The following is a 22,329-nucleotide window of genomic DNA, read 5'->3' as shown; positions in this document are numbered from 1 at the left end:
AGCAAAGCCAGGCATGCCCTCCCGAGGTTACATAGAGACCAGAATGTTTTCCCCACCACCTCTGGGACATAGGGGGCCTACAGCCAGTGAATGCCTGGGCAGGGCCACTGAGATACCGGCGAGGCCTTCTGGACAGAGGCCACCAACCCTGGGGGAGGACTTGGGCATTCTGAGAGCCCCTCCCCCTGCCTCGCTGGCCCCTCTGCCCTTTCACCCACTGCCCGCATTGCCCCACCCATGTCCTCACCTTACCCGACGCACACCAGGCCACTCTGGTTAAACTTGTCTGCCACCCTCCTCACTGCTGGCCTCTGGTGCAGTCTGTCCCTGCCTCCATGGCGGTCACCGTGGCTAAGAAAGCAGCCTTCCTCCTGACTGCAAACCCTGTTTTGCCAGGACACCCGCAGCCCACCTCCCCCAGCCAGGCTGCCCAGCCAGGCTGCCCAGGCAGGCCCCACTACCTGGGGTTATTTAAGGACCACCTGTGCCTGGAACTGACTTAGGTCCCCAAGCCTGGACATCTCACCACAGAGTTTTAAGAACAGAAGCCAGGAGTACCCAAGTGGTTCCCAACCCTGACCACTCCGGACAGACTCAGGCCTTTGCCACAAGACCCTAGCGGGTGGGGACTAGGAGCTGGCCCTTTGATGCAGGACTCTGTGCCAGCACCCCCCCAACTCCCGAGCGGAGGTGGCGCAGCTGTCACCAGGCCCTTGGATATTCATCACCCCCCCAAAGGGTGGAGGCTCACTACCACAGGTTACAGATAAGGAAACCAAGACTTAGCAGCGAGAGATGTCCTAGCCAAGATCATACAGCTGGTGAGTGGGGGCGGCCAACTTCAAACGCAGGACCTAGCCCCTCTGTGACCAAGCTGGGCCACAGCACCTCTCTGTTTCCTCAGTCCCCCACTCTGTAGGGTCGCATGCCTGCCTGCATCCATATCAGCGGACAGATAGCAAGGCCTAACTCAGCACCTTGCTTCCCTCTGTCCATGTGAGCAAGAAGGACCAAAGCAGGTTTGCATCCCCACTCACCTTCTGTCTGTCCCAGGCCAGCCTCCTTGGTGGGCTCTTCCCTGACTCTGCAGGCCTGAGGGGCTCCCTGAAACAGCCAGGACCCCATCATCACTCCTCTTCCCAGAGAGCTGACAGGGACTGGCCTAGACCATCTCTCCACCCTTCCTCCTGCTCCCTCTGCCCTGGGTGTACTCCAGTATGGGACCCAGAGCCAGGGAAGTGGGAGTAGGGAAGGGGAATTCGGCAGTCTTTACCCCCCCAGGGCCACCATCCTGGCCCCCTGGCCCATGCGGAGAGGAGCCCCGGCTCCCAGGGGCCCCCTGTGTGGGTGTCCTGGGTAGAGGACACAGTGGCAAGGGATTCCAGGAGGAGATGGATCCCAGGCCCCCTCCTCTGCTTTTGGAGACCCTGGTCCAGAGTGGACAGGGGACTGATCCAGGGTCACACAGAGTCAGTGCTGAGCTGGACACGAACCAGGAATCCTGCTCCCACTCCAGGATTTGCCATGTCCCCTTGGACCTCTGACCATTGAGAAAAAGTTCTACCCATTTCATCAACATCGCCATCACTGCAAGGAACATCTCCAGAGCCCCCTTTGTGCCAGGGACTGGCTACATGCTTCCTGAGCAAGGTCACGTGTGTGTCACGCCCTCGGGCACCCGAACGGTCCCACAGAGAGCGCAGGCCAGGGCCAGGGCCACTTCGGGACATTTTCCTCAGTGTGGCCATCTGGCCACAGGCACAGACATCACCAGCCTCAGCAGATGAACAAATGAAGGCAGAGAGGAGGTGAGGCACTCGTGGTCAGAGGGTGGTAGAGAGGGCAAGCTCCAGGCTGACACATGGCAGCAGGACTCTGTCCCTCAGCACTCTCAGAGGAAACACACTGTCAGTACCACTCACCAGGGGAAGCAAGGCCCAGGGCGGCAGGAAAGAGCTGGGCTGCTGGGAGGGACATGCCAGAGGCTGTCCCCAATGCCAGAGGCTGTCCCCAATCCCAAACTCTCCCATCCACTCTGCCCTCCCCTCTGACTCTCTGACACTCACTGCTCCCCCAAATAACACTCGCAGACTCCCCCAGGGCCGCAGGGCTATCAGTCACTCACACTTCAGTGTGAATCAGCTCCTACAGGCAGGTAGCTGTCCTCCTACCTTTGTTGAGCGCTGAAGGAAGGAAAGTTTGGATTACCAGGAGGAGGTGGGAGGAACCTCCCCTCTCTGAGCCCTCAGAGACCCCGTCCTGTGGGTCGCACGGAGGTGGGAGGCTTTCAGCCCGCGAGCCCCAGGGGCCTAGGGAAGCGGGGGTGGAGGGCGGGGGCCGAAAGACAAGAGGGACGCGGGACAGACCAGACGCAACCGCCCTCCACCCCTAGGCCTGCGGGGTACACCGAGCGCTCCCCCGAACCCACACGCTTCCCCGGGCAGCGGTACCGAGGACGCTGGCCCCGGGGACCCCAGCCAGTCCGGAAGACGCCATCGCACCCCGCCCGGGCCTTACCCGCGAGGCTCTGCTCCTGGCCCGCGAGCCCTCCGTCTCCGCGGCGGCTCGCGGCTCCGCCGCCAGGCGCTCCAGCCCGCGGGGCCGGCAGCCAAGCTGCTCCGGCCGCCCGAGTCCGCCCCGTCGGCCTCGCCCCGCCCCTCCCCGCCCCTCCCCGCCCCTCCCCGCCCCGCCCCGCCCCGCCCCGCCCCGCCCCGCCCCGCCAACCTGGCCCTGCCTCCCCAGGCTCCCGGCCAAGCTCCCATCTGCTGCTCCGCCGCCGGAGGTCGCGGCGGGGCGGGGCTTGGGACCTTGAGGTGCGAGGACCCCCCTTCTTTCCCCATCCCGCTCCCGGGGTGGAGAAGGTAGGCGGTCACTTCGGGCGTGGGCACACCGTCTGTGCAGAGCACACAGTAGGTGCTCAGTAAATGCGGGCGAGTGAACGAATGAGTAGCGTTTCTGATCCTGGGCCCGACCCTCCCGCTATACCGGTGGCCCTACTGTTGCCCGCCCCCAGCACCGAGATCTTGATCCGGCAGGAAGGAGGTGGCGCTTCCCTTCCCTTGATTCCACCCCTGACTCATGTGTCTGATGCTGATCGCGAGGTGCGAGACAGGGGCACAGATTGAACCCTTCCTGGCAGAGGAGGGCTTGCTGGGAACTTGAACCCCAGGAACCTCGCCCTTCAGCTGCTTCCAGACTGAGACACAGTCCTCTGAGCAGGTCTGGAGTCCCATGGCCCAGGGGTCTGGCTGCAACACTCTGAGGCCCAGGAAACAGGGTCCTTTCACTTTGCCTTTCCCCATACCTGAAGAAGGAAGGGGGTATTACAGTCCAGTTTTAGACCCAGATGATCCTGTTTAAGGGGCAGGGCTTAGTGGAGGAAGGGGTCTTGGCAGGTGTCATAGGGGAAGGGCCTTTCAGAGAGGAAATAGCTCCCCTACCCCACCCTGGGAACCATAAGGGCCTAGTAGGTAAGGTGAGCTGTGGAGAGAGAGTGGAGATGCTCTAGGGAGAAGGAGCAAGGCCTGCAAGCTTGTAGGTGAGTGGAGGCTTCTGGGGAAGGGGCCCACGGCTTAGGGTGCGAGGAGCAGGAGGCAATGTTCATCCCTGTGAGGAATGGGGGCTGGATCCTGGCCCCAGAGCCTAGGAAGCTGTGAGCAGAGGAAGGACAGGATCTACCTGGGGGCTGGAAGAACCTGGTGGAAATGATGCGGGAACAAAAGGCTGGCTGAGGACAATGCAGAAGCTGACCCCTGCGACCTTCCCCCACCCCCATTCCTGGGTGGGACATGTGTGACAGTCTTCCAGCAATCTCCTGTCTATCTTAATGTTAATTCCTTGCTAGAGGGGAAAACAACCTTAACTCAAGGAGGGCAAAGCCTTGGGTATCTTGTAAGTATCTTATAGGTCAGTCTGCTTTAGCCAATGGAAGTTCTCTTGAAACTTCCCTTTTCCTTACTTCCCCCAACTCCTTCATTGCTCCTCAAGACACGGGGACAGCAGCTCTTTATGCCCATCAATCCTGTCTTGTGCTTTAATAAAACCGCCATTTTGCACCAAAGACGTCTCAAGAATTCTCTCTTGGTCGTGGGCTCCAGATCTCACCCCACCAAACCTCACCTATGTTCCAAAACCATATCAGGGAGAGCAGAAGGCCAGCCCCACAGAGGCTGGGCCTTACCCAGATGGGAGGCTAAGGTCTGCCCCTCTATTTTGGGCTGGGCATGAGAGGCCAGAGTCCAGCAGGTGGAAATGGCTGGACTGGCTGCTCTGAACGAGGCAGGGATGGGGACATCCAGGGCCTGGGTTTAGGTCATGCTGAGGCTGAGGTCCCTGAGGCCTTACGGAGACATATCCAGGCAAAGGGGGTGCCCAGCTCTAGCTGGACAGAGCTCAGGCAGATCACTGTCCTCCTGTCCCAGACAAAGCTGCCTGGCAACGGGTCCCGGGCCTCAGAAAGGGGAGACCTCGCAGCAACAGCTCACGTGCCCACTGATGAGACACACTCGGGATTAGCAAAGTTACCCAGGAGAGCGGGGGTAGTGTGAGAGGCCAGAAAACCAAGCGGCCAGGCCCTGAACCCAGGCATGGGGGAGAGGCCCATGTCCTCCAGGAGGAGACCAGGATGAAGACAGAACCACTGGAGAGGAAGGGGCCGAATTAGGGAAAGGGTGGCCAGAGGAGGGAAAGCCATTAGTCAGCAGGGCCTCAGTTTCTCTATCTGTAAAATGAGGGTGGGGGCCATCTGCTGGAGGGTTGGCAGAAGTTCGACAGAGGATAGGAATAAGCAAGGAGCCTGGCAGCCCAGCCCTTCAGCCCCCAGGGCTGATAGAGAGTCTCCCTGCCTGCCCAGCGCCTCCCCTTACCACCCCCCCCCCCCCCATCTAGGGCTCCACCGACCCTCCGTTAAGTCTGGCTCTCCACCTAAACCCCAGAGATTCTGGAATTCTGCCCCTCCCAGCCCACAGAAGTGCTGTGGAAGGGGCTGGATCAGCCACCATCAGCACCCCACCCAGTCACCCTGCTCTTGGAACAGGGCTCCCTGTGAAGGAGGCTCAGTGCAAGGCCCAGCTGGGCTGGAGCTCCTGACAGGGGGGCTCACTGCCTCGTGGCCAGACCCATGAGCTTTCTGATGGTTCTGCAGACCAAGTGCCAGCCTTCAGCTGGGCCCGGGCGACCCCAGAGTGACACAAGGAAAGCCCCACTCTTGCAGGTTGCAGAAAGGAGCAGACGGCCTCGTGTCAACTGTGAGTGACCTCCGACCAGGGATAGATCGGGAACAGAGTGGAGAAAAGCCTGTCATCTGTGCCTCTGGCCAGAGCATGACAATAGTGCTGGTCCGGGTAGGGGCTGGTTTCAGAGGCCACATTCCGGGGTGACAGATGGCAGAGAGGCCTCATCAGCTGGATCATTTCCGATGGCCTTGTTCTTCTTGCCTCTCGTCCTCTAACTCTGTGCTTACCTGTCTGCCTAGAATCCTGTCTAGAACCCTCACCGTACCACTCTCTCTCACCTGGTCTCCTGTCCCTGTCCTTGCCTCGCAGTATCTGGTGTCACAGCAGAGGGATTCAGTCACCATGCCAAGTAGTTCATGTTACCTCTCCACTCTGGAACCTCCTAGAGCAAATGCCCGAGTTCTCACCTGGGCCTTGCCACTACAACCCTTCTTTTCTCTCTCTGAGCTTCTCTCTCCCCAGTGCCTGCCTCTCCACCCACCCCCCACCACCACCAAGGACCACACTGGTCTTCCTGATGCTGGGGAGGGAGTCTGGGGTGGAGACGGTTGAGCCTCCAACACACCAGGCACGTTCCCACCCCAGGGCCTTTGCACTTGCTGTTCTTTCCTAGATGATTCTTCCTCCAGATTTCTGTGTGGCTCACCACCTTACTTCCCTTGGTCTCTGTCTTATTCTCACTTTCTTAGACAGTTCTCTCCTCATCTCTCTTTTTAGATCTGCCCACCATCTTCATACTCCCTTCCTGTCTTCCTCTGAACCCTTATGTGTAAAAATATATATGTATCTTTTTCTTCCTCTTCCCCTAAACCCCTGTATATTTGCATTGATTGTGGTTGGCCCCCTCTGGAGTGTCATCTTATAAGGTCATGATCATGCTCGTTTGACTCACCACTGCTTCTCCAGGGCCGTGGTGCATTCCGTGGCACAGAGTAGATGCTCAGTAAGTGGTTGATGTATGAACAAAGGCCTCAAGGGGCAACAGGAAGGGGCAGGTGTAGGCAGCACTGGCCACCAGGGTGCCCGTGTACAGAGGACCCTGGAAGCATCATCTTCCTCACCCAGGCCAGCCCCAGGGGTGGCCCTATGGTCATAATAAGCACTGCCTCACCAGGCTGGCTGTGGGGAGAAAAGGGGACTTGGGACATCTTGGGAGACTTGCTCCTGGGCTGGGCCAAGGCCACGGGTTGCACCCCAGTACCCTTTGGCAGCCTGCCTCTCAGTTGGGAACGGTGGGCAATAAGTGCCCACCACATTCCCCTAGGCCTCTCCCTGGGGGGGAGGCATTTGGAGCCACCCAGGACAGAGCCCCTGGCCATGCAGCCCAGCAGGCGAGGGAGAGGGTATGATGCTGGGAGGCGGTGCCGGATGCCGGGCTCTGGAGGCACCCCTTCCAGGGGACTCATTTCCAGTAGTTGCTCTGGCAATGCAGACAGGCCAGGCAGGTCATTTCTGAACCTCCGGCCTGGCCCCCATGCTCCTCACCCTGCCTTGCCCTGGATGGGAGGCGGGGGTGTTTCTTTCCTTTGCTGGAAGCAGGGGTTGTGTGGGGACCTGGAGGGCAGAAGGAAAGGGGTATCATGGGCCTGTGAGCCCTCCCTGCCTGTTTACCTTCCCTCCCCGAGTGGGCTGCCTCCAGCAGCCTCTGCCAAGCCCAGGCCAGCCAATATCTCTGCCTTCCAAGGGGTTTGTTTGGGCAAATTTCCCCCATAGAATAACAGTGTGAAACTGGGGGCGCCTGGGTGGCTCAGTGGTTTGGGCTGCTGCCTTCAGCTCAGGTCGTGATCTCAGGGTCCTGGGATCGAGCCCCGCATCAGGCTCCCTGCTCCGCAGGAAGCCTGCTTCCCTCTCTCTCTCTCTCTCTCTCTGCCTGCCTCTCTGCCTACTTGTGATCTCTGTCTGTCAAATAAATAAATAAAATCTTTAAAAAAAAAAACAGTGTGAAACTGGCCCCACTAGGAAGTTCTATTTTAAGACACCAACCCTATGGTAGAGGCCATAGGGCCCACGCACACACTCTTGCTTCTATTTTTAGATCCAACCAGACCTACTCTCAGCCCCCGGAGCCCAATTTGGAACTTAAAAGGGGCCCTTTCTATTCTGGGTCCCACTTCCGGGGGCCTTCAAGTTGCGGGGGAGATGGGTGTTTGTATACACGGAACCTTCTCCATCCTCCTCTTCAGCCTCCCCACTCAGAAGCTGCTATACCCCCGGGGCCCACGTGACCTCCAGGAAGGCCCCGGGGTCTGGAAGGGGAAGCCCATGAGGCTTGGGAAGGGGAAGCTGTGGCCCTCAGGATGGGATGGCCTCCTGGAGCCCCCAGTAAGCCCCACGTATCAACCTGCCAGGGTCAGGGGACACCCAGCCCTCCTGCCAGCAGTGGACACTGGGATGAGGTGGGGCCATGAAGCCTTCCTCCAACAGCCACAGGAAGAATGAGGGTGAGCTGGGAGGGCCTCAGCAAGGGAGAATGAGAGAGTCGCTCCCCCAGGCTCCCAGGGCTTCTTTCCTGCCCAGCTGGGCCTCTCACAGGCTCTGGGAGAGTCTCACCGGGCCTGCTGCCGCCTGCCCAGGGGCCTACTCCTTTCCCCCTTCCACTCACCCATCCTTGAGAGCAGGCTTTGGCTTCCACTCCCACTCTCACGTCCCACCCCCATCATAGGCTGACAGCTCTATGGCTCCCAGATGCTGGTCTGGGTACCATCCCTCCAAACGCGCCAACCCCGGCCAATCTGTCGAACTGACCTCATGGTGCCCTCCCGTGTTCAAATTCCCACCCAGGCTAAGGGGGAACCCCTCGGCCCCGGGCTCAGTCCCCAGCCAGTCCCCATTGCTGCTTCTGAGACCCCTGCCCAACCTGCCTTTCCTCCCAACCTTGGGCAGTCAGTGGTGGGCCCCGGAAAGGATGGACATGGCTCGCCCACAGTGGACTTGGGAGCAGCGCCCAGCCCAGAACTGGCTATGAGAGGGGTGGCAAGTCCAAGGACTCCAAGAACAAAGAGGCTTCCATCTCACAGGGAGGGACAGGAGGTGCATGAGGAGGGGGCTCACTGGGGTGTGGCTGAACCAGGCTCAGGCAGGAGCACCCATGGCCTGCCCCAAGCACCTCTCATATCCCTTACCCCAACCTATCCTGCAGCCACCATGACATGGCAGGGAGCCCCATGTTCTGAGGCGAAAACCAGGGCTCTGAGAAGTGGAGCTTCTCCACAACCAACTCTGGTTGCAGAGTCTGAGCAAGGCTCTCACAGAACAGTGATACAAGGTTGCTGCTTATTTCCTGGTTTCATACTGCCAGAAATTAAGGGAAAGTCACCTGCGTTTATCTCAACTCATTCGCAGACAGGGTTGGAATGCCTGGCTAACATTAGACATAGAAAGAGATCCTACCTCCCATCTTAGAACAAAATAAGTTTCACCCAGATCAAAGACTTAAAATGTGGAAGGAAGGGAGGAAGGGAGAAGAAAGAGATAAATAAATAAATAAATAAATGGAAGAAGGAAGGAAGAAAGGAAGGAAGGAAGTGGGGAGGGAGGAAAGAGAGAGAGAGAGAAAGAAAGAAGGACAGACAAACTATGCAAAGAGAATGTAGGTGATTATATGAGAAGGGCTCTACAGGCACAACAGAAAGGCGAAATGACCAGCTTCTGAGGACCAAGGGAAGAACCAGCAGATATGGCAGCATAAAAGTGACCCCCAAAAGGTGAATGTGAGAAACGCCATAAATAAAATTGGAAGGAAAACCACTAGCTGGGAAAGAAGACGTGTAAGAGGAGTGCACCAGGAGGGGTGAATATAAAAAGCATTTTTACGCTTTATTTACAGGTTTCTACCTTTAGTTAAAAATGGGAACTATGGGGGCGCCTGGGTGGCTCAGTGGGTTAAAGCCTCTGCCTTCAGCTCATGTCATGGTCTCAGGGTCCTGGGATCAAGCCCCACACGGGGCTTTCTCTTCAGTGGGGAGCCTGCTTCCCACTGTCTCTCTGCCTGCTGCTCTGTCTACTTGTAATGTCTCTTTCTCTGTCCAATAAATAAATAAACTCTTTAAAAAAAAAAAAAAAGGGAACTGTATGTTACCATTAACACAACTTTAAACACGTTTTACCTCATCAATAATGAATAAATACCAACAGGAACAATGAGATGGCATTTTCTTATTGACTGAGCTCAAACCCTTCCTTGGCACCCCAATATCTAAGAGCATTTTGTGGCTACCTGTTCATGTATTTACTTACTATAAGGAGGCCCTTCCTAGGGCCGCACGAAAATGAGCTGATCTCGAGGCCCACGTTCACATCCTGCCAGTTCACCGGCTCAATGAGACTGGCCATGCAGCCCATTTGAGCGTGTGTTTTTTTTTTTTTTTAATTTTTTATTTTTTATAAACATATATTTTTATCCATTGAGCGTGTGTTTTAAATGTAGTGTCGACCCATTACCGGAGTTAGAGGTGCGTGTAATCTAGAGAGTGACGTCGTTTTTACAAGCCTCCTACAAAACTCAACCGTCCCCCACCCCTCATTTTCCATGGCAACTTTTAGCTCATTCTTTTGGTTTCACTTCTTTATTCCCAAGTAACACGCCGTTATCACCACTTCCTGACTCTGATATCATGACTCCATCATTTTGTTCAGGTCGACAGTCCTTAGCACATAAACACTGTGCCTTTCTGAGTCCCATGATGTGTCTCAATCACTTTTCCTCTCTTGCTCCACTTCTTGCTTCCCTGAACCTAATGTCACCGTTTCTCATGTGGCTGAATTTCTCATAACTAATTCAGCTCTAAATTCTGTCAAATGTCCACCTCTCCTCTAAGATATCCTGGTGTATCACAGCTTCTCTCCACTCAAAATAGACTCTGTTTTCTCAGCTAGGGTCTGCCCCAGCACCCTGACATTTCTTTCATCTTCTTTTCTGAGGATCCCCCGCTTCCTCCGTCCCCTGACTTCCTCTGTTTGGTGGGGCACACGTCCAAGTAGCTTCCTGTGAAAGGAAGCTGGGACAGAAGCTTTTTGGGGACTTAGCTTTCCAAAAGGTGAATTATTATGTCAATTACATTATTATATCAATTATAGGAGGAACTGTCAATTACAGATCTCGAACAGAAGTGTCCTCGGCAGCCTGGAATCCGCGATGACAAGCCCCAACAAGGAAAGATGGACACCACAGCCTCCTACACACTGGCTGTCTTGCAACTCAGTTGATGAGAAACCCTTATCCCCCAATGGGTTTTTGTTGGAAACAGCCTCTCCCCAACGTCCTCCTCCTCCTCCTTCTCCAGAAAAGAAGGTTCCCCTCCTTTGCTTGTTGGACTTGCGTATGGTTTTGCTGTAGCTCGTGGGTCCCAAATAAACCCCATTTTTGCCGATAAGAGAACTTTGATTTTTAAGGTTAACAGAAAATATCTTTCTTCTACCCTCTCTTTTGATTAATAGTCTGGTTGACTTAATTTCTGGCTTAGAAAGCGTTTAACTTTGCAATATAACCTTTTTTAAAAAACATTTTATTTATTTAGGGGCGGCTGGGTGGCTCAGTGGGTTAAAGCCTCTGCCTTCGGCTCGGGTCGTGATCCCAGGAGGGATCGAGCCCCGCACCAGGCTCTCTGCTCAGCAGGGAGCCTGCTTCCTCCTCTCTCTCTCTGCCTGCCTTTCTGCCTACTTGTGATCTCTGTCTGTCAAATAAATGAATAAAATCTAAAAAAAAAAAAAATTTTACTCATTTATTTGACAGAGATCACAAGTAGGCAGAGAGGCAGGCAGAGAGAGAGAGAGGAAGAGGCAGGCCTCCCGCTGAGCAGAGAGCCCGATGCGGGGCTCGATCCCAGGACCCTAGGATCACAACCTGAGCTGAAGGCAGAGGCTTTAACCCACTGAGCCACCCAGACGCCCCTGGAATATAAACTTTTATCCATTGTCTTCCAGCGGCAAGCTTTGCTGTTGAGAAGTCTGAAGCCATTCTGAACCCTGTTGATCGTACAGTATCTACTATTTCTGTCCAGATGCTTGGAAGATCTCCTTGTCTCTGGTGCTCTCAAATTCCCCTTTGATGTGGCTTCTGTGTCCATCCACACTCATGCTTGGATTGGAGTGTTTGTAGGTCCTTTTGATCTGGAAATTCAGGTTTCATCTTTTTTTTTTTTTTTAAGATTTTATTTATTTATTTGTCAGAGAGAGAGGGAGAGAGAGCAAGCACAGGCGGACAGAATGGCAGGCAGAGGCAGAGGGAGAAGCAGGCTCCCCGCCGAGCAAGGAGCCAGATGTGGGACTCGATCCCAGGACGCTGGGATCATGACCCGAGCTGAAGGCAGCTGCTCAACCAACTGAGCCACCCAGGCATCCCAGGTTTCATCTTTTTAAAATATTTAATTTATTTATTTAAGAGAAAGAGAGAGAGAGAGCGTACAAGTAAGGGGAAGGGCAGAGGGAGTGGAAGAAGCAGACTCCCTGCTGAGCAGGGAGCCCAATGTGGGGCTCGATCCCAGGACCCCAGGATCACAGCCTGAGCTGAAGGCAGATGCTTTACCTCCTAGACTAGTTCTCTCCCACTTTCCTCTTTTCTTCAACTGTTTGCTTTACATTCTGCAAGATTTCCTTGACCCTAGCTCCTAGCTCTTCCACTGAGTCTTCAATCACCATGACCATATTCTTCCGAATTTCCAAGAGTTCTTTGTAGTAAATGTTCCTTCTTGATAGCACCCAGTTCTTGTTTCACAACTATACTTGCTTCTTCCTGAGGACACTGATGATGGTTTTTCTAAGTCATCTTCCAGCACAGTCCCTGTGTCCTCCCAAGGGACCTCTTCTGTTTCATCTTGATCTTGCAGGTCACAGGTGTCCCTCAGACATCTGGTCATCCCCGCTAGCTGTTCAGGCTGGACAGTGGGACTTGGGAGTCCAGCTTGTTGACTGTCAGCTTTGCCATGCAGTCAACTGGCAGGAAGTGGCCCCCAGTATCTCCTGGCTGATCAGAGGCCCTGGACCAACTCCCACCGCCATCCTGCCTGGAAGGGAAAGACCCAGTTTCCTGTGTTCTGGGCACAGAGGGTCGGGGGAAGGGACAGGTCTGGGGGTGTGGCATCGTGCAGCTGTGTCTGCACCCTCTCCCCTCTCCTGCCCGATAGCCCAGTCCAGTGACCCTTTGTCTAGCCCACTCCAGCAGAGAAGCCTGGAGCACATGGCCTGGTGGAGGAGGCCTAGAGGCCCCCACTGTCGGTGGGCACTACGGACAGATCCGGTTTTCTGTCCTTTCCCAGCCAGCCCTGCTTACTTTAACTCCACCCCACCCACACTTCTAGAAGCCCCTGGGCCATGAATTCCCCGAGCCTTTTAAAGGGAAGTGGGAGGCCTTGAGGTCAGAAGACATGGGGGGCCCTGCCTCTGTCCTGGGGCCACCAAGGCTAGAGTTAGTCCCTTCCTCTGAAACCCAACTTCCCCATGCATTGGGGGAGGACTGCATTTTCCTGGGGCTCCTCCCACCTGAAGGAACGTTACACCAAAGCATGAGCTTTCCCAGGCTTCAGCAAATACCCTGGGGACCCAACTTGCAACCCTAAGAACTCCACTCTTTGGGTCTGTCTGTCCTCGGCAGTTTGTTTTCAAAAGTCTTTGTTAAACTTAAACCCAGGCACCTAGGTGGCTCGGTTGGTTAAGTGTCTGTCTTTTGATCTCAGCTCAGGTCTTGATCCCAGGATTGTGAATTTGAGCCCTGCTTCGGGCTCCACGCTGGGCAGGGAGTCTGCTTAATAAAAAACAAAACAAAAATAAAAAAGCAACATCAGACCCCAATCAGCATTAGGCTTTCATGTTGAACGTCTTAACTCATAGATAACACTTTAGCTGTCACCTGACCCCTATGTGGACAGGTAATATTTTCGTTATCAGCTGACACCTCAAATACCAGCCAGTACCCTTGCTGATTGCCAAGCAGAAGGCTCTGTCTGGGAATGAAATACAGACAGTCCCCCATGCATGTGAGGGAGGTGAAGTGGAGGGATGGAGGGTGGCTCCGGGAGGAGGAAAACGTACCCATGGGTAATGGAGGATCCCAGACCTGAAAGCACCACAACCACATCAGCCTAGGGGACTGGCTAGGGGCTCCAGCGGTATCACCTTCACAGGTGAGGTCATGGTCAGCTTCTGAGCCCGTTACCTGCATCTGAAAAGGATGTCCTCCTTGGGAACAGGGACCACAGCACATGCTGGCCACACTGTGGACACTCCATACAAATGTGTTTAATTAATAAGAAGGTTAGACTATGTATGCCTTCTCTCCAATGAACAGATGCTAACATTGAGACCAGAGAGGAGATATTTGGGTGTTTTTTAAAAAAAGATTTTATTTATTTATTTGAGACAGAGGGAGAGCGCAAGCAGGGAGGAGGGCCAAAGGGAGAGGGAGAAGCAGACTCCTTGCTGAGCAGAGAGCCCGATGAGGGACTTGATTCTGTCCTGGCAACACGACCTGAGCCAAAGGTCAATGGTTAACCAACTGAGCCACCCAGGCTCCCTGAGAGGAGATATTTGTCAAGGGCTCCCCCTCCCCAGGGCTGCACTGGCTTCCTCTCCTGCCTGTCCACGCCCATACCCGCCTACCCCTGAAAAGTGCCAAAGGTGCCCAGCCTTCAAGTGCCCCCACCATGGCTCTTGTTTCTTCCCAACCCTGGGACCCTGGCTGGGAGAGCCCTGTGTTACTGACCCCCTTAGAAACCTCCTGCTGCCCAGGTTGGGAAGAGGACACTGAGGGTCCCAAGAGTCAGCTTCTTGGCCCAAAGTAGGGCTATCTGAGCCCCTCTGCTTCCAGAAGGCTCAAAACCTTCTTGAATTCTCTCTCTGGAGCCAAAAGTTCTGGAAAGATGTCCCGGCACTCAACATGCCCTGGAAATGAAGCAACATGGAGAGAAACGTGACATTTGCATACGGCTCTTGGGGATGTCGCATATGCAATGGGCAGGGAGGGGACTGCAGGATGGGACTCAAAGGCTGTCTGGGAGGAGGGCAGCCGGAGGGGGCAGCCCCATGATGCCCCAGCCAGGCTTGCCTATCACTCTGGCTGGGCAGGACGAATGTGGAGGCCCCCACCCTGTAAGGCCCCTGGAGCGTGTCTAAGCTCCAGACACTGGCAAAGGGTATGGTTGTCCCCGCCTTCTCCTGGCTTCCCACCCCAGCAATCCCTTGAGACCAGGGCAGGTGGGCGGGGGTGGGGGGGGTGTCCCAAAGCTCAGCCTCGGCCAATGACTTAGTCATTCCTACATGCCACATATATTCACCGAGCCCCAAAACGTTCCCTCATTCCACAAAGCTCAGTGGGCAGATGTCTCCCACGTGAAGCACCAAGCCAGGAGCTGGGGTGACAGTGAGCAGGCTGGTGGGCTCCTTTCCGCTCCGCACCCCAGGTGGGGGCAGTGCCACCCTCCTCATGGCACAGCCCCACGGTGACTCTCTCACACCCCACCCTGCCCTGTGCATGTTTCCTAGGGCTGCCGTGACAATGACAAGAAACCCCATGGTCTTGGACGGCACACATGCATTACCTGACGGTTCCAGAGATCAGAAGCCTGATGTGGGCCTCGTGGGCCTCGCGGGGCAAACAGCAAGGCATCTGCGGAGCTGCATTCCTTCCGTTCCCAGCCCCCCTCCCCCGACAGGGCCGCATTCCTCAGCGGGTCCTCCTGACACTGCCCTTCTGCCCTCTCGGAGCCACAGCAGCAGGCAGGGCCTCTGGGCCTCTCCAAAGCTGCTCCCTCTGCTTGGGAGGCTCTTCCCTCAGATGTCTGTACTTCTCCCTCCTTCAGCCCCTGCAAGTCTTACTTAATGTTACCACCTGCTCCCTGTCCTGGTGTGGCCACCCGAGGCGGCTGGCTAGCAAAGGAGCAAGGTCTCCAAAACTAGATCATGCAGCGAAACCGTAGCCCTGGCTGGTCAGGCCCCGCTTTGACAGGCTTCTCACGCACTCTGTCTTCTTTCTCTTGGTGTGGCCACAGACTTGCAGCACCCTGGAAAGCTTGTTCAGGGTTCAGAGTCTTGGGCTCCCCTGAGTTCTTTGCATAAACGGTTAACGCAGAGGGAATGGTAGCCCGGGGCCCCTATCCTGAGACCCTGAGCCTTCCTCATTTGCACCCCGTCAAGGGGTCCACGCAGCTCACTACCACACTCTGTGGACATATCCCTGGGGCCGCACACACCAGCACCACCACCCGCCCTTAGCAAGACAGAGCTGGAGACAACTCCTGCCAGGGTCGCTTGCCTGGGGACTTCCAGGCCCTGGACTCCAAAGTGTGGTCTAGGAGAGGGACACAGGCTCTTCTGGCCAAGAGATTCCTACTGTATGGGGAGGACACGGACAGAGGAAGGCAAAGCGGGGTTCAAGGCAGGAGGGTAGCTGCAACTGGAAGATTGGGATTATCACTTGACTGATAGAGACCAGTCAAGATCAGCAAGCTCAGCCAAGGCCCACACCATGTCTGGGAACCAGCCTTCCCGAAAGCGCTGTGGCCCCTGAGGTCCCTCTCCCAACCCACTTGGACGCCGTCTTAGGGAGAGAATCAGAGGAATGAAGCAATGTGTGAGGGCACGTTTCCTAACAAAGTCTGAACCAACACCTCCTTCAGGTAGCTTCTGGATGTAACCACACTCTGGACCAACAGGACTGAAGTCCAATTCTCCCCCTAGCACACAGGGGCCTGCGCGAGAGAGCAGGCTGGTGTCCCTGCCTCTGCGAGGAATTGGGGGATGAACGAGTGTGGTGAGTCACGCACAGAGGGCTCCGGGCGAGCAGGGACAGGCTGTGTGCTCCTAGCAGCCAGTGGTTGGCTCACAATGAGACCCCCAGGCACCTAGGGCTCAGTTGTGAGGGCTCGAGTGCAGAGTGAGGCTGGGGTTCACACATAATTGGGGTCCTGCCTCTAGTCCCCAAGCGCCTGGTCCCTGGAAGCACTGGGCCACACTGCCCCCTTGTGGATACTCACTTAGAGGATGCCCCCACCCCCACCAAGCAAGGCTGAGGATACAGCCTGGGCATCCTGGGCCCCAGGGCACCCTAGCCCTCTTGTGAAGGAGGGAGTGGGGGAGGGGGCGACCCAGGTTCCAAGCCAGATGTCCTCGGTGCCCGGGGTTGGGGCTTGGGGGTGCTTTCCTGGGCATCTGACATCCCTGAGCTCTGGCCAGGAGGTGAGCTGCCTTAGTGCCTGTGTGCCCACCAGGAATGAGATTTGAATCCCGCCTGATGTGCATTTTGATCATCAGTCAAGAAACGGCTGTGGGCGCTGGCTCAGGTTCAGTGCACCAGATGGGGCCAACAGTGCCTCTACTGAGCCCGTTGGGCAGTGTGGCAGGTCCCTCAGCAGGAGGGCCTTCTGGGGGGGGTGGGTTGGCACCTACACTGAGGGGCCTGTCCAGGCCGCTTCTCTGCTCTCAGGGGCTCTGTTCTCTCTGAAGCTGAGTCCCACTGCTCTCAGCCCCATGCCCACAGGGAGAGAGGGCACAGGTCAGAGATGGCCATGTGGATAGCTGGGGGCCAATGGGACAGCAGTGGTCATCAGGACAGAAGCAAGGGGTGGCCTCCAGCTCAAGCCACCAGGGGTTTAGGCTGTGTGGGGCAGGCTGGCCCTACAGCACCTGAACACAACCTCACCGACTTTGGTCCTCAGGTCCTAGACTCTTAAATGGTTCAGAATTTTCTGTCCTTTGTCTGCCTCTTGGCGGCAAGTGCTGTGGTGGCAACAAGCTTTCCTGGGGGCATACGCTTCAGTTGCATTGGCAGAACGAGGAGGAGAGGGTCCTACTGCCCTCGAGCGGGGCTCAGGACATCTGGGAGAAGACCAAGCAGTGGCCCTTGTGTGCACAGGGCATGCTGAGAGTTTTGGGGGAAGACCCTGGGCCCCACTGGGGCCCACCGAGTGTCCACATCAGAGTCTCCATCTGTCCCAGTTCCTCTCTTGCCCTTTCTTGGTGCCCAACTCTGGAGGGTCCAGCTTTCTCCGAGGGTCTTGGCCAGACCTAACACTCAGCCCCCCAAGACTATGCCCTTGCTGTTCCCTCCACAAGGTTCTTTGCCTTCTCCTCCCTTCTGTGTCCCGTCATAGGCTACCTGTCTTTCCTGAGATTTCTGAATGGAAGCCAGGAAGAGTAGGGTTGGAGCTGGGCTCCTGATGGGGTCAGAGAAGGCACCTGGAGCAGGAGGGGACATGGAAGAGTGTCCTAAAGGTGGGGGGCTCTAACCTCCCTGTTGCCCCCGGCCGACCATCCCTTGTGCTTGCCCTTGGTACTTGCCCTCGGTGATAGTCTCCTTGCTGACCTCCGAGAGCCTCTTGGGGAACCGTGGAGGGATGGAAAGAGGCATGGACTCCGGGCCTGGGAGGGGCAGTGGGGAGCTCAAGACCTCTTCCCCAGGAGCTGAGCCAGCACAGTCCCTGCTTCTATGACCTCTGCAGGGCCACCTGTGAGCCCCGCCTCCTGGCGGCACTATCACGCGCCCCTGATCCCACAGTCTGATGCCCCACTCAACAGTCTGGCACCACTGTCTGATGAGCAAAGCCCCACTTATCATCGCAAGTGGTACAAGACAAACCAGCAGGAACGCCTGGGTGCCTCAATGGGTTAAGACTCTGTCTTTGGTTCAGGTCATTATCTGAGGTCCTGGGCCCCGTGTCGGGCTTTGCTTCCCCCTCTCTTTCTGCCTGCTTGTGATTTTTCTCTCTCTGTCAAATAAAAAATAAAAAAAGACAAACCAGCAGAAGAAGCCAGTAGCACTGATGCCTGAGACCCCTCTTTTAGGATCACCCCTGTGAGGTTGGCAGGGGGCTCCTGAGATCAGGGTGCACGGGGAACTGTGGGTTGAGGAAGGCTAGCCCCCTTGGGGTTGGAGCAATGTGGTGAATGTCAGCAGGGGTTCTGAAAAAGCAAGAGAGCATGGCATACCACAAGGTGGGTCTCCTGGGTGAGCACCAGGGGTAGTCCCCGAGCAGGTGGTGTGGACGGAGCGGGGTGGGCTTCTGGTGTCTGCTGGCCTCCTTGATGTGCGTCGCTCTGTGACTCTGTTTTCACATGGCCTTCCTCTGTGTGTGTCTGTGCCTTCCTTCTTCTGTCTTTTATAAGGTTACTTGTCATCAGGTTTAGGGCCCACCTGGAAAATCCAGGATGATCCCCTCATTTGAGATTCTTAGATCCCATCTGCAAAGGCTTTTTTCCCAAATAAGGTCCCATTCACCAGTCTGGGAGTCGGATTTGGACATGTCTTTCAGGGGGACACTCTGTAACCCACTGCTGGAGAAAGCCACTTTGTTGCTCAGGGAATATATCATTTCACGGAAAGCCCAGTGCTTGCCAAGAAGTCCACGAGAGGGGCGGGGATCTGCAACCTTGGGGGAGAAGTATTTGCCCAGCACAGGCTGGGGGCAGCTCCCGGGGGCCACCAAGCTCCCCGAGCTTAGTTCTCTCACCTGCTATCTAGTTGTCCCCCTGTGCGAGGTAGCTGTTAGTTGTGCAAAAAGTGGCAGGAACAAACATTCCAGGCAGAGGGAACAGCAGGTGCAAAATCCTGAGGTGGGAAGCACTTGTTTTTTTGTTTTTTTGTTTAATTTTCAAAGACTTTATTTATTAAACAAATAAGGACACGACAAGTAAGCAGAGAGGTAGGCAGAGAGGCTGAACAGAGAGCCTGATGCGGGGCTTGATCCCAGGACCCTGGGATAATGACCTGGGTCAAAGGCAGAGGCTTTAACCCACTGAACCACCCAGGTGACCCAAAACTTGGTACTTTTAAGGGGCTCTCAGGATGGCTGGTCTGCAAAAGGACTACAGTGAGTGGGTGCAGACGTGCATGAAAACAGACAGGGCACAGGCCTCTGTGGCTGCAGCCTCTGGGTAGGGCTTGGCCTAGTTCCACTGTCTCATTCCCATCTGAAGTTCCCAGGACTTGCTCTTCGGGGCCCGCAGGGGCCAGGGGGTCAGCCCAAGTGTGACCTCCTCTTGCATGACCTCTGCTGACACCCATAGGCCAGATTCAGTGTCGAGTGGCAGGGACATAGTTTTGGCCTACCCTAGTGCAAGTACCCAAAGTCACTTGGCAAAAGGGCGTGGCGAGCGGCGGTAGGAGGCTGGGGGCAGCGATCGGTAATATGCATTCAGTGGGAAGAGCCCTGTTAGGGTTCCCAAGACGCGCTCAGGCTCAGGGACTCCCTAGAAGACTCACAGAACTCGGACATGGTTTTATATTCACAGTTAGGATTTAGTACAGAGAAGGATATGGACGACAATCGGCAAAGGTAGAAGGCATATACGACAGGGGCCAGAGAACCCAGGCAGCAGCCCTGTGGTCCCGGCCCAGTGGTGTTTATGGACAGCACTTACTTGCTCCAGTGACATTGGCCCCAGCAATGGTAAAAAGGAGGCTGGACGCAGAATTTAAAAGCACAGGCAAGGTTTTATTGGGGTTTATGCTTTATTTGTTTTTGTTTTGTTTTGTTTGTTTGTTTGGGTAGGGGATGGGGCAGAGGGAGAGGGAGAATTTTTTTTTTTTAAGATTTTATTTATTAGAGAGAGAGAGATCACAAGTAGGCAAGAGAGGCAGGCAGAGAGAGAGGAAGGGAAGCAGTCTTCTCGTTGAGCAGAGAGCCTGATGTGCGGCTCAATCCCAGGACCCTGGGATCATGACCTGAGCTGAAGGCAGAGGCTTTAACCCACTGAGCCACCCAGGTGCCCCCCCTTTTTAAAGATTTTATTTATTTGACAGAGGGAGAGAGAAATCAAGAGAGGGAACACAAGCTGGGGGAGTGGGAGAGGGAGAAGCAGACTTCCCGCCAAGCAGGGAGCCCGATGTGGGGTTGGATGCCAGGACCCCAGGAACATGACCTGAGCCGAAGGCAGCCGCTTAATGACTGAGCCATCCAGGCACCCCAAGAATCTTGAGCAAAGCCCGAATTGGGGCTCGTCTCATGACCCTGAGATCATAACCTGAGCCAAAATCAGGAGTCAGACACTCGCTCAACAGATCAAGGCCCCTAGGCACCCCTATTGGGGTTTTTGCCAGAACGTGAGGAAGGCAGCACAAAGGAAAGACTCCTTGGGTGGCTCTCCCAGGGGAAGTCAGGGAGCGTTTCTAAAGGAACAGGTGGGAAAAGGGTGCTGTGGGAGCATAAAGAGTCTGGAATTTAGTAGCACCCGTGTGCTTCAAGGTCATGCTGCTTCTTCCTGGCCATGTTGTTTCTTCCTGTGGCTCGTGTCTAATTTGCATGGTAAATATCCACTCCTGGGTGTGATTTTTTATAAGGAGCAGAAAAGTCAGTGAAAGGTCAGTGCTGGGGTCCATCTTGGTGCAAAATGATTTGGTCCTGTCTTTGCCAGTGTTCATCGTAAGTATCCTCCCTCTATGTTCCTGCAAGATAGGCCACTGGAGAGGTGTAGAAGTTTAGCTTCACCCCCTAGACCCCACATGGAGGTAGCCAAAGAACGCTGGATTTGGGGGTCTGAGATGGAGGACCCGAGTCCAGTCCCTATTCTGTCTCACTGCCCACCAGGAAGCTCACCCAGCCTTGATGTCACTGTGGAGAGTCAACGAGACTGGCCTTAGTACACGGTCTCTAGTCCCTCCAGGGGGCAAGCTGGTACATCATGCCTCCAGCCCTGCTAGAAATCCTATCATCAGTAAGGAAAGGGCTAAGGTACTGGCACGGAGAGGAGGGGGCCCCTGGCTGGGTTCTCAGACTATTCCTGGCAGCTGGAGTGAACAAGAGGTAGGGAAGCAGACCCCCTAGCCTCGGGGGTCAGAGGTAGGGAGTATTTTTTTTTTGGCGGCTACTGTGTAATCACAGAAAATGACCAAACCTCAAAGAATTAAGTCATTAAAAAAAAAATTAAGTCATTGGTTGTCCGTACTCAAACCAAGACGACACAAGGAACTCCAGGCCACACGCTTGCGGTCAGTTCTCTGGAAACGACTGCCACTAAAAGCCCTTGGTGGCAATTCTTTCTGGGGACCCCTGTCTCTCTAGGAGCCTCGCCTTTCCTTTCTGCTCTCACCTTGATAAAATTCCGCTTCACTTCAGGCTGTCGTGTCCACGACATTCATTCTTCGGTTCAGCAAGACAAGAGCCCTGAGGTCCTATGACATCAGCACGCAGTATGAGGGGTGGCCCGAGGCCTCCCTCTGGGTTAGCAGACAGGACAGTCCAAGGTCTTAGAGATGCTTTCCCAGGAGCGGGTAGCTAATCAGTTATTGCACAAAACCAAACAGGCCATGAGGGATCCTCTCCCACTGTGGGGCAGGTTCCGAAGAGCTTTATTTTGGGCACGTGAGGCTGGCCCGTGGATTAGGCAGAGGACATTCTTCTGGCTAGGGGGTGCGGAGTGGAGAGGGGCCGGTGGCCAGCCCACAGGGAGGGTAAGAGTGCATTCGCCCCCAGAACTGAGGACTCTTTCCTCAACCTGCCTCTCTTTCTGCTGGTCCAATGTCCAATGCACCAGGTGTAAGGGCTCCCCAGAAAAGCCCACGGTGGAAACAGTACCCCACATGTGAGCTCAATGTCCGCGTGGCTGGGAAGGCATGGAGACACCCGGAGCCACAGGGTCTGGGTCCTCTGTCTTCCTCTGCTGGCCAAGGAGGGTATGACAGGACCAAACAGCCTTCCCAGGGGCTGGGATGGGCTCACAGTCCAGGCTCTTTATGGCCACACCCTGTCTCTGTGTTCTCACCTCTTCCCTCTTCCAAAGGGAACTCTCCTCCGTATGTAGGGCACCTTCCGAAAGAGTAGAAAATACCTTCGTGCTACTCAGCAGTCCCCCACCATTATAGACTGAATTGTGTCCCCCCCAAAACTCATGAGTTGAAGCCCTACAGCCTGAAAGTGACCGTATTTGGAGACATGGCCTTTAAGGAAGTGATTAAGGTTAAATGAGGTCCTTAGGGCGGAGCCCTGATCCAACAGGACTTGGTATCCTTCTTAGAAGAGAGAGACAGCAGGGAAATATGTACACAGAGGAAAGGCTGCATGAGGACTCATGGGGATGGAGTGGGGGGTTAGGGGTTGGGGGATGGGGGGGTCTGTGCCAGCCCAGGAGGAACCAGACTAGCTGGCCCCTGGAATTACAACTTCCAGAAGTG

The 22,329-nt window shown here is 55.4% G+C and overlaps 1 protein-coding gene across 2 annotated transcripts in view; it reads right to left on the bottom strand.

Moving 5' to 3' along the window:
* The window catches only part of SH3BP2 (SH3 domain binding protein 2), a 35,289-nt gene extending 32,646 nt beyond the window's left edge, over positions 1-2,643 (bottom strand). The window contains exons 1-2 of one of the 2 annotated variants that reach the window (XM_032333659.1): positions 2,518-2,643; positions 1,038-1,104 (exon numbers count right to left, since the gene is read on the bottom strand). The gene's annotated coding sequence lies outside the window, so the exon portion shown is untranslated. The remainder of the gene's footprint in view (positions 1-1,037; positions 1,105-2,517) is intronic. The other variant, XM_032333658.1, reaches the window with a different exon arrangement.
* Positions 2,644-22,329: the final 19,686 nt, after the last annotated feature.

Source organism: Mustela erminea, chromosome 2 (genome assembly GCF_009829155.1).
Source record: "Mustela erminea isolate mMusErm1 chromosome 2, mMusErm1.Pri, whole genome shotgun sequence".
Classification (NCBI taxonomy): Eukaryota; Metazoa; Chordata; class Mammalia; order Carnivora; family Mustelidae; genus Mustela; species Mustela erminea.
Note: the sequence above shows the minus strand (reverse complement) of the source record. Positions and strands in the feature narration are given on the sequence as shown.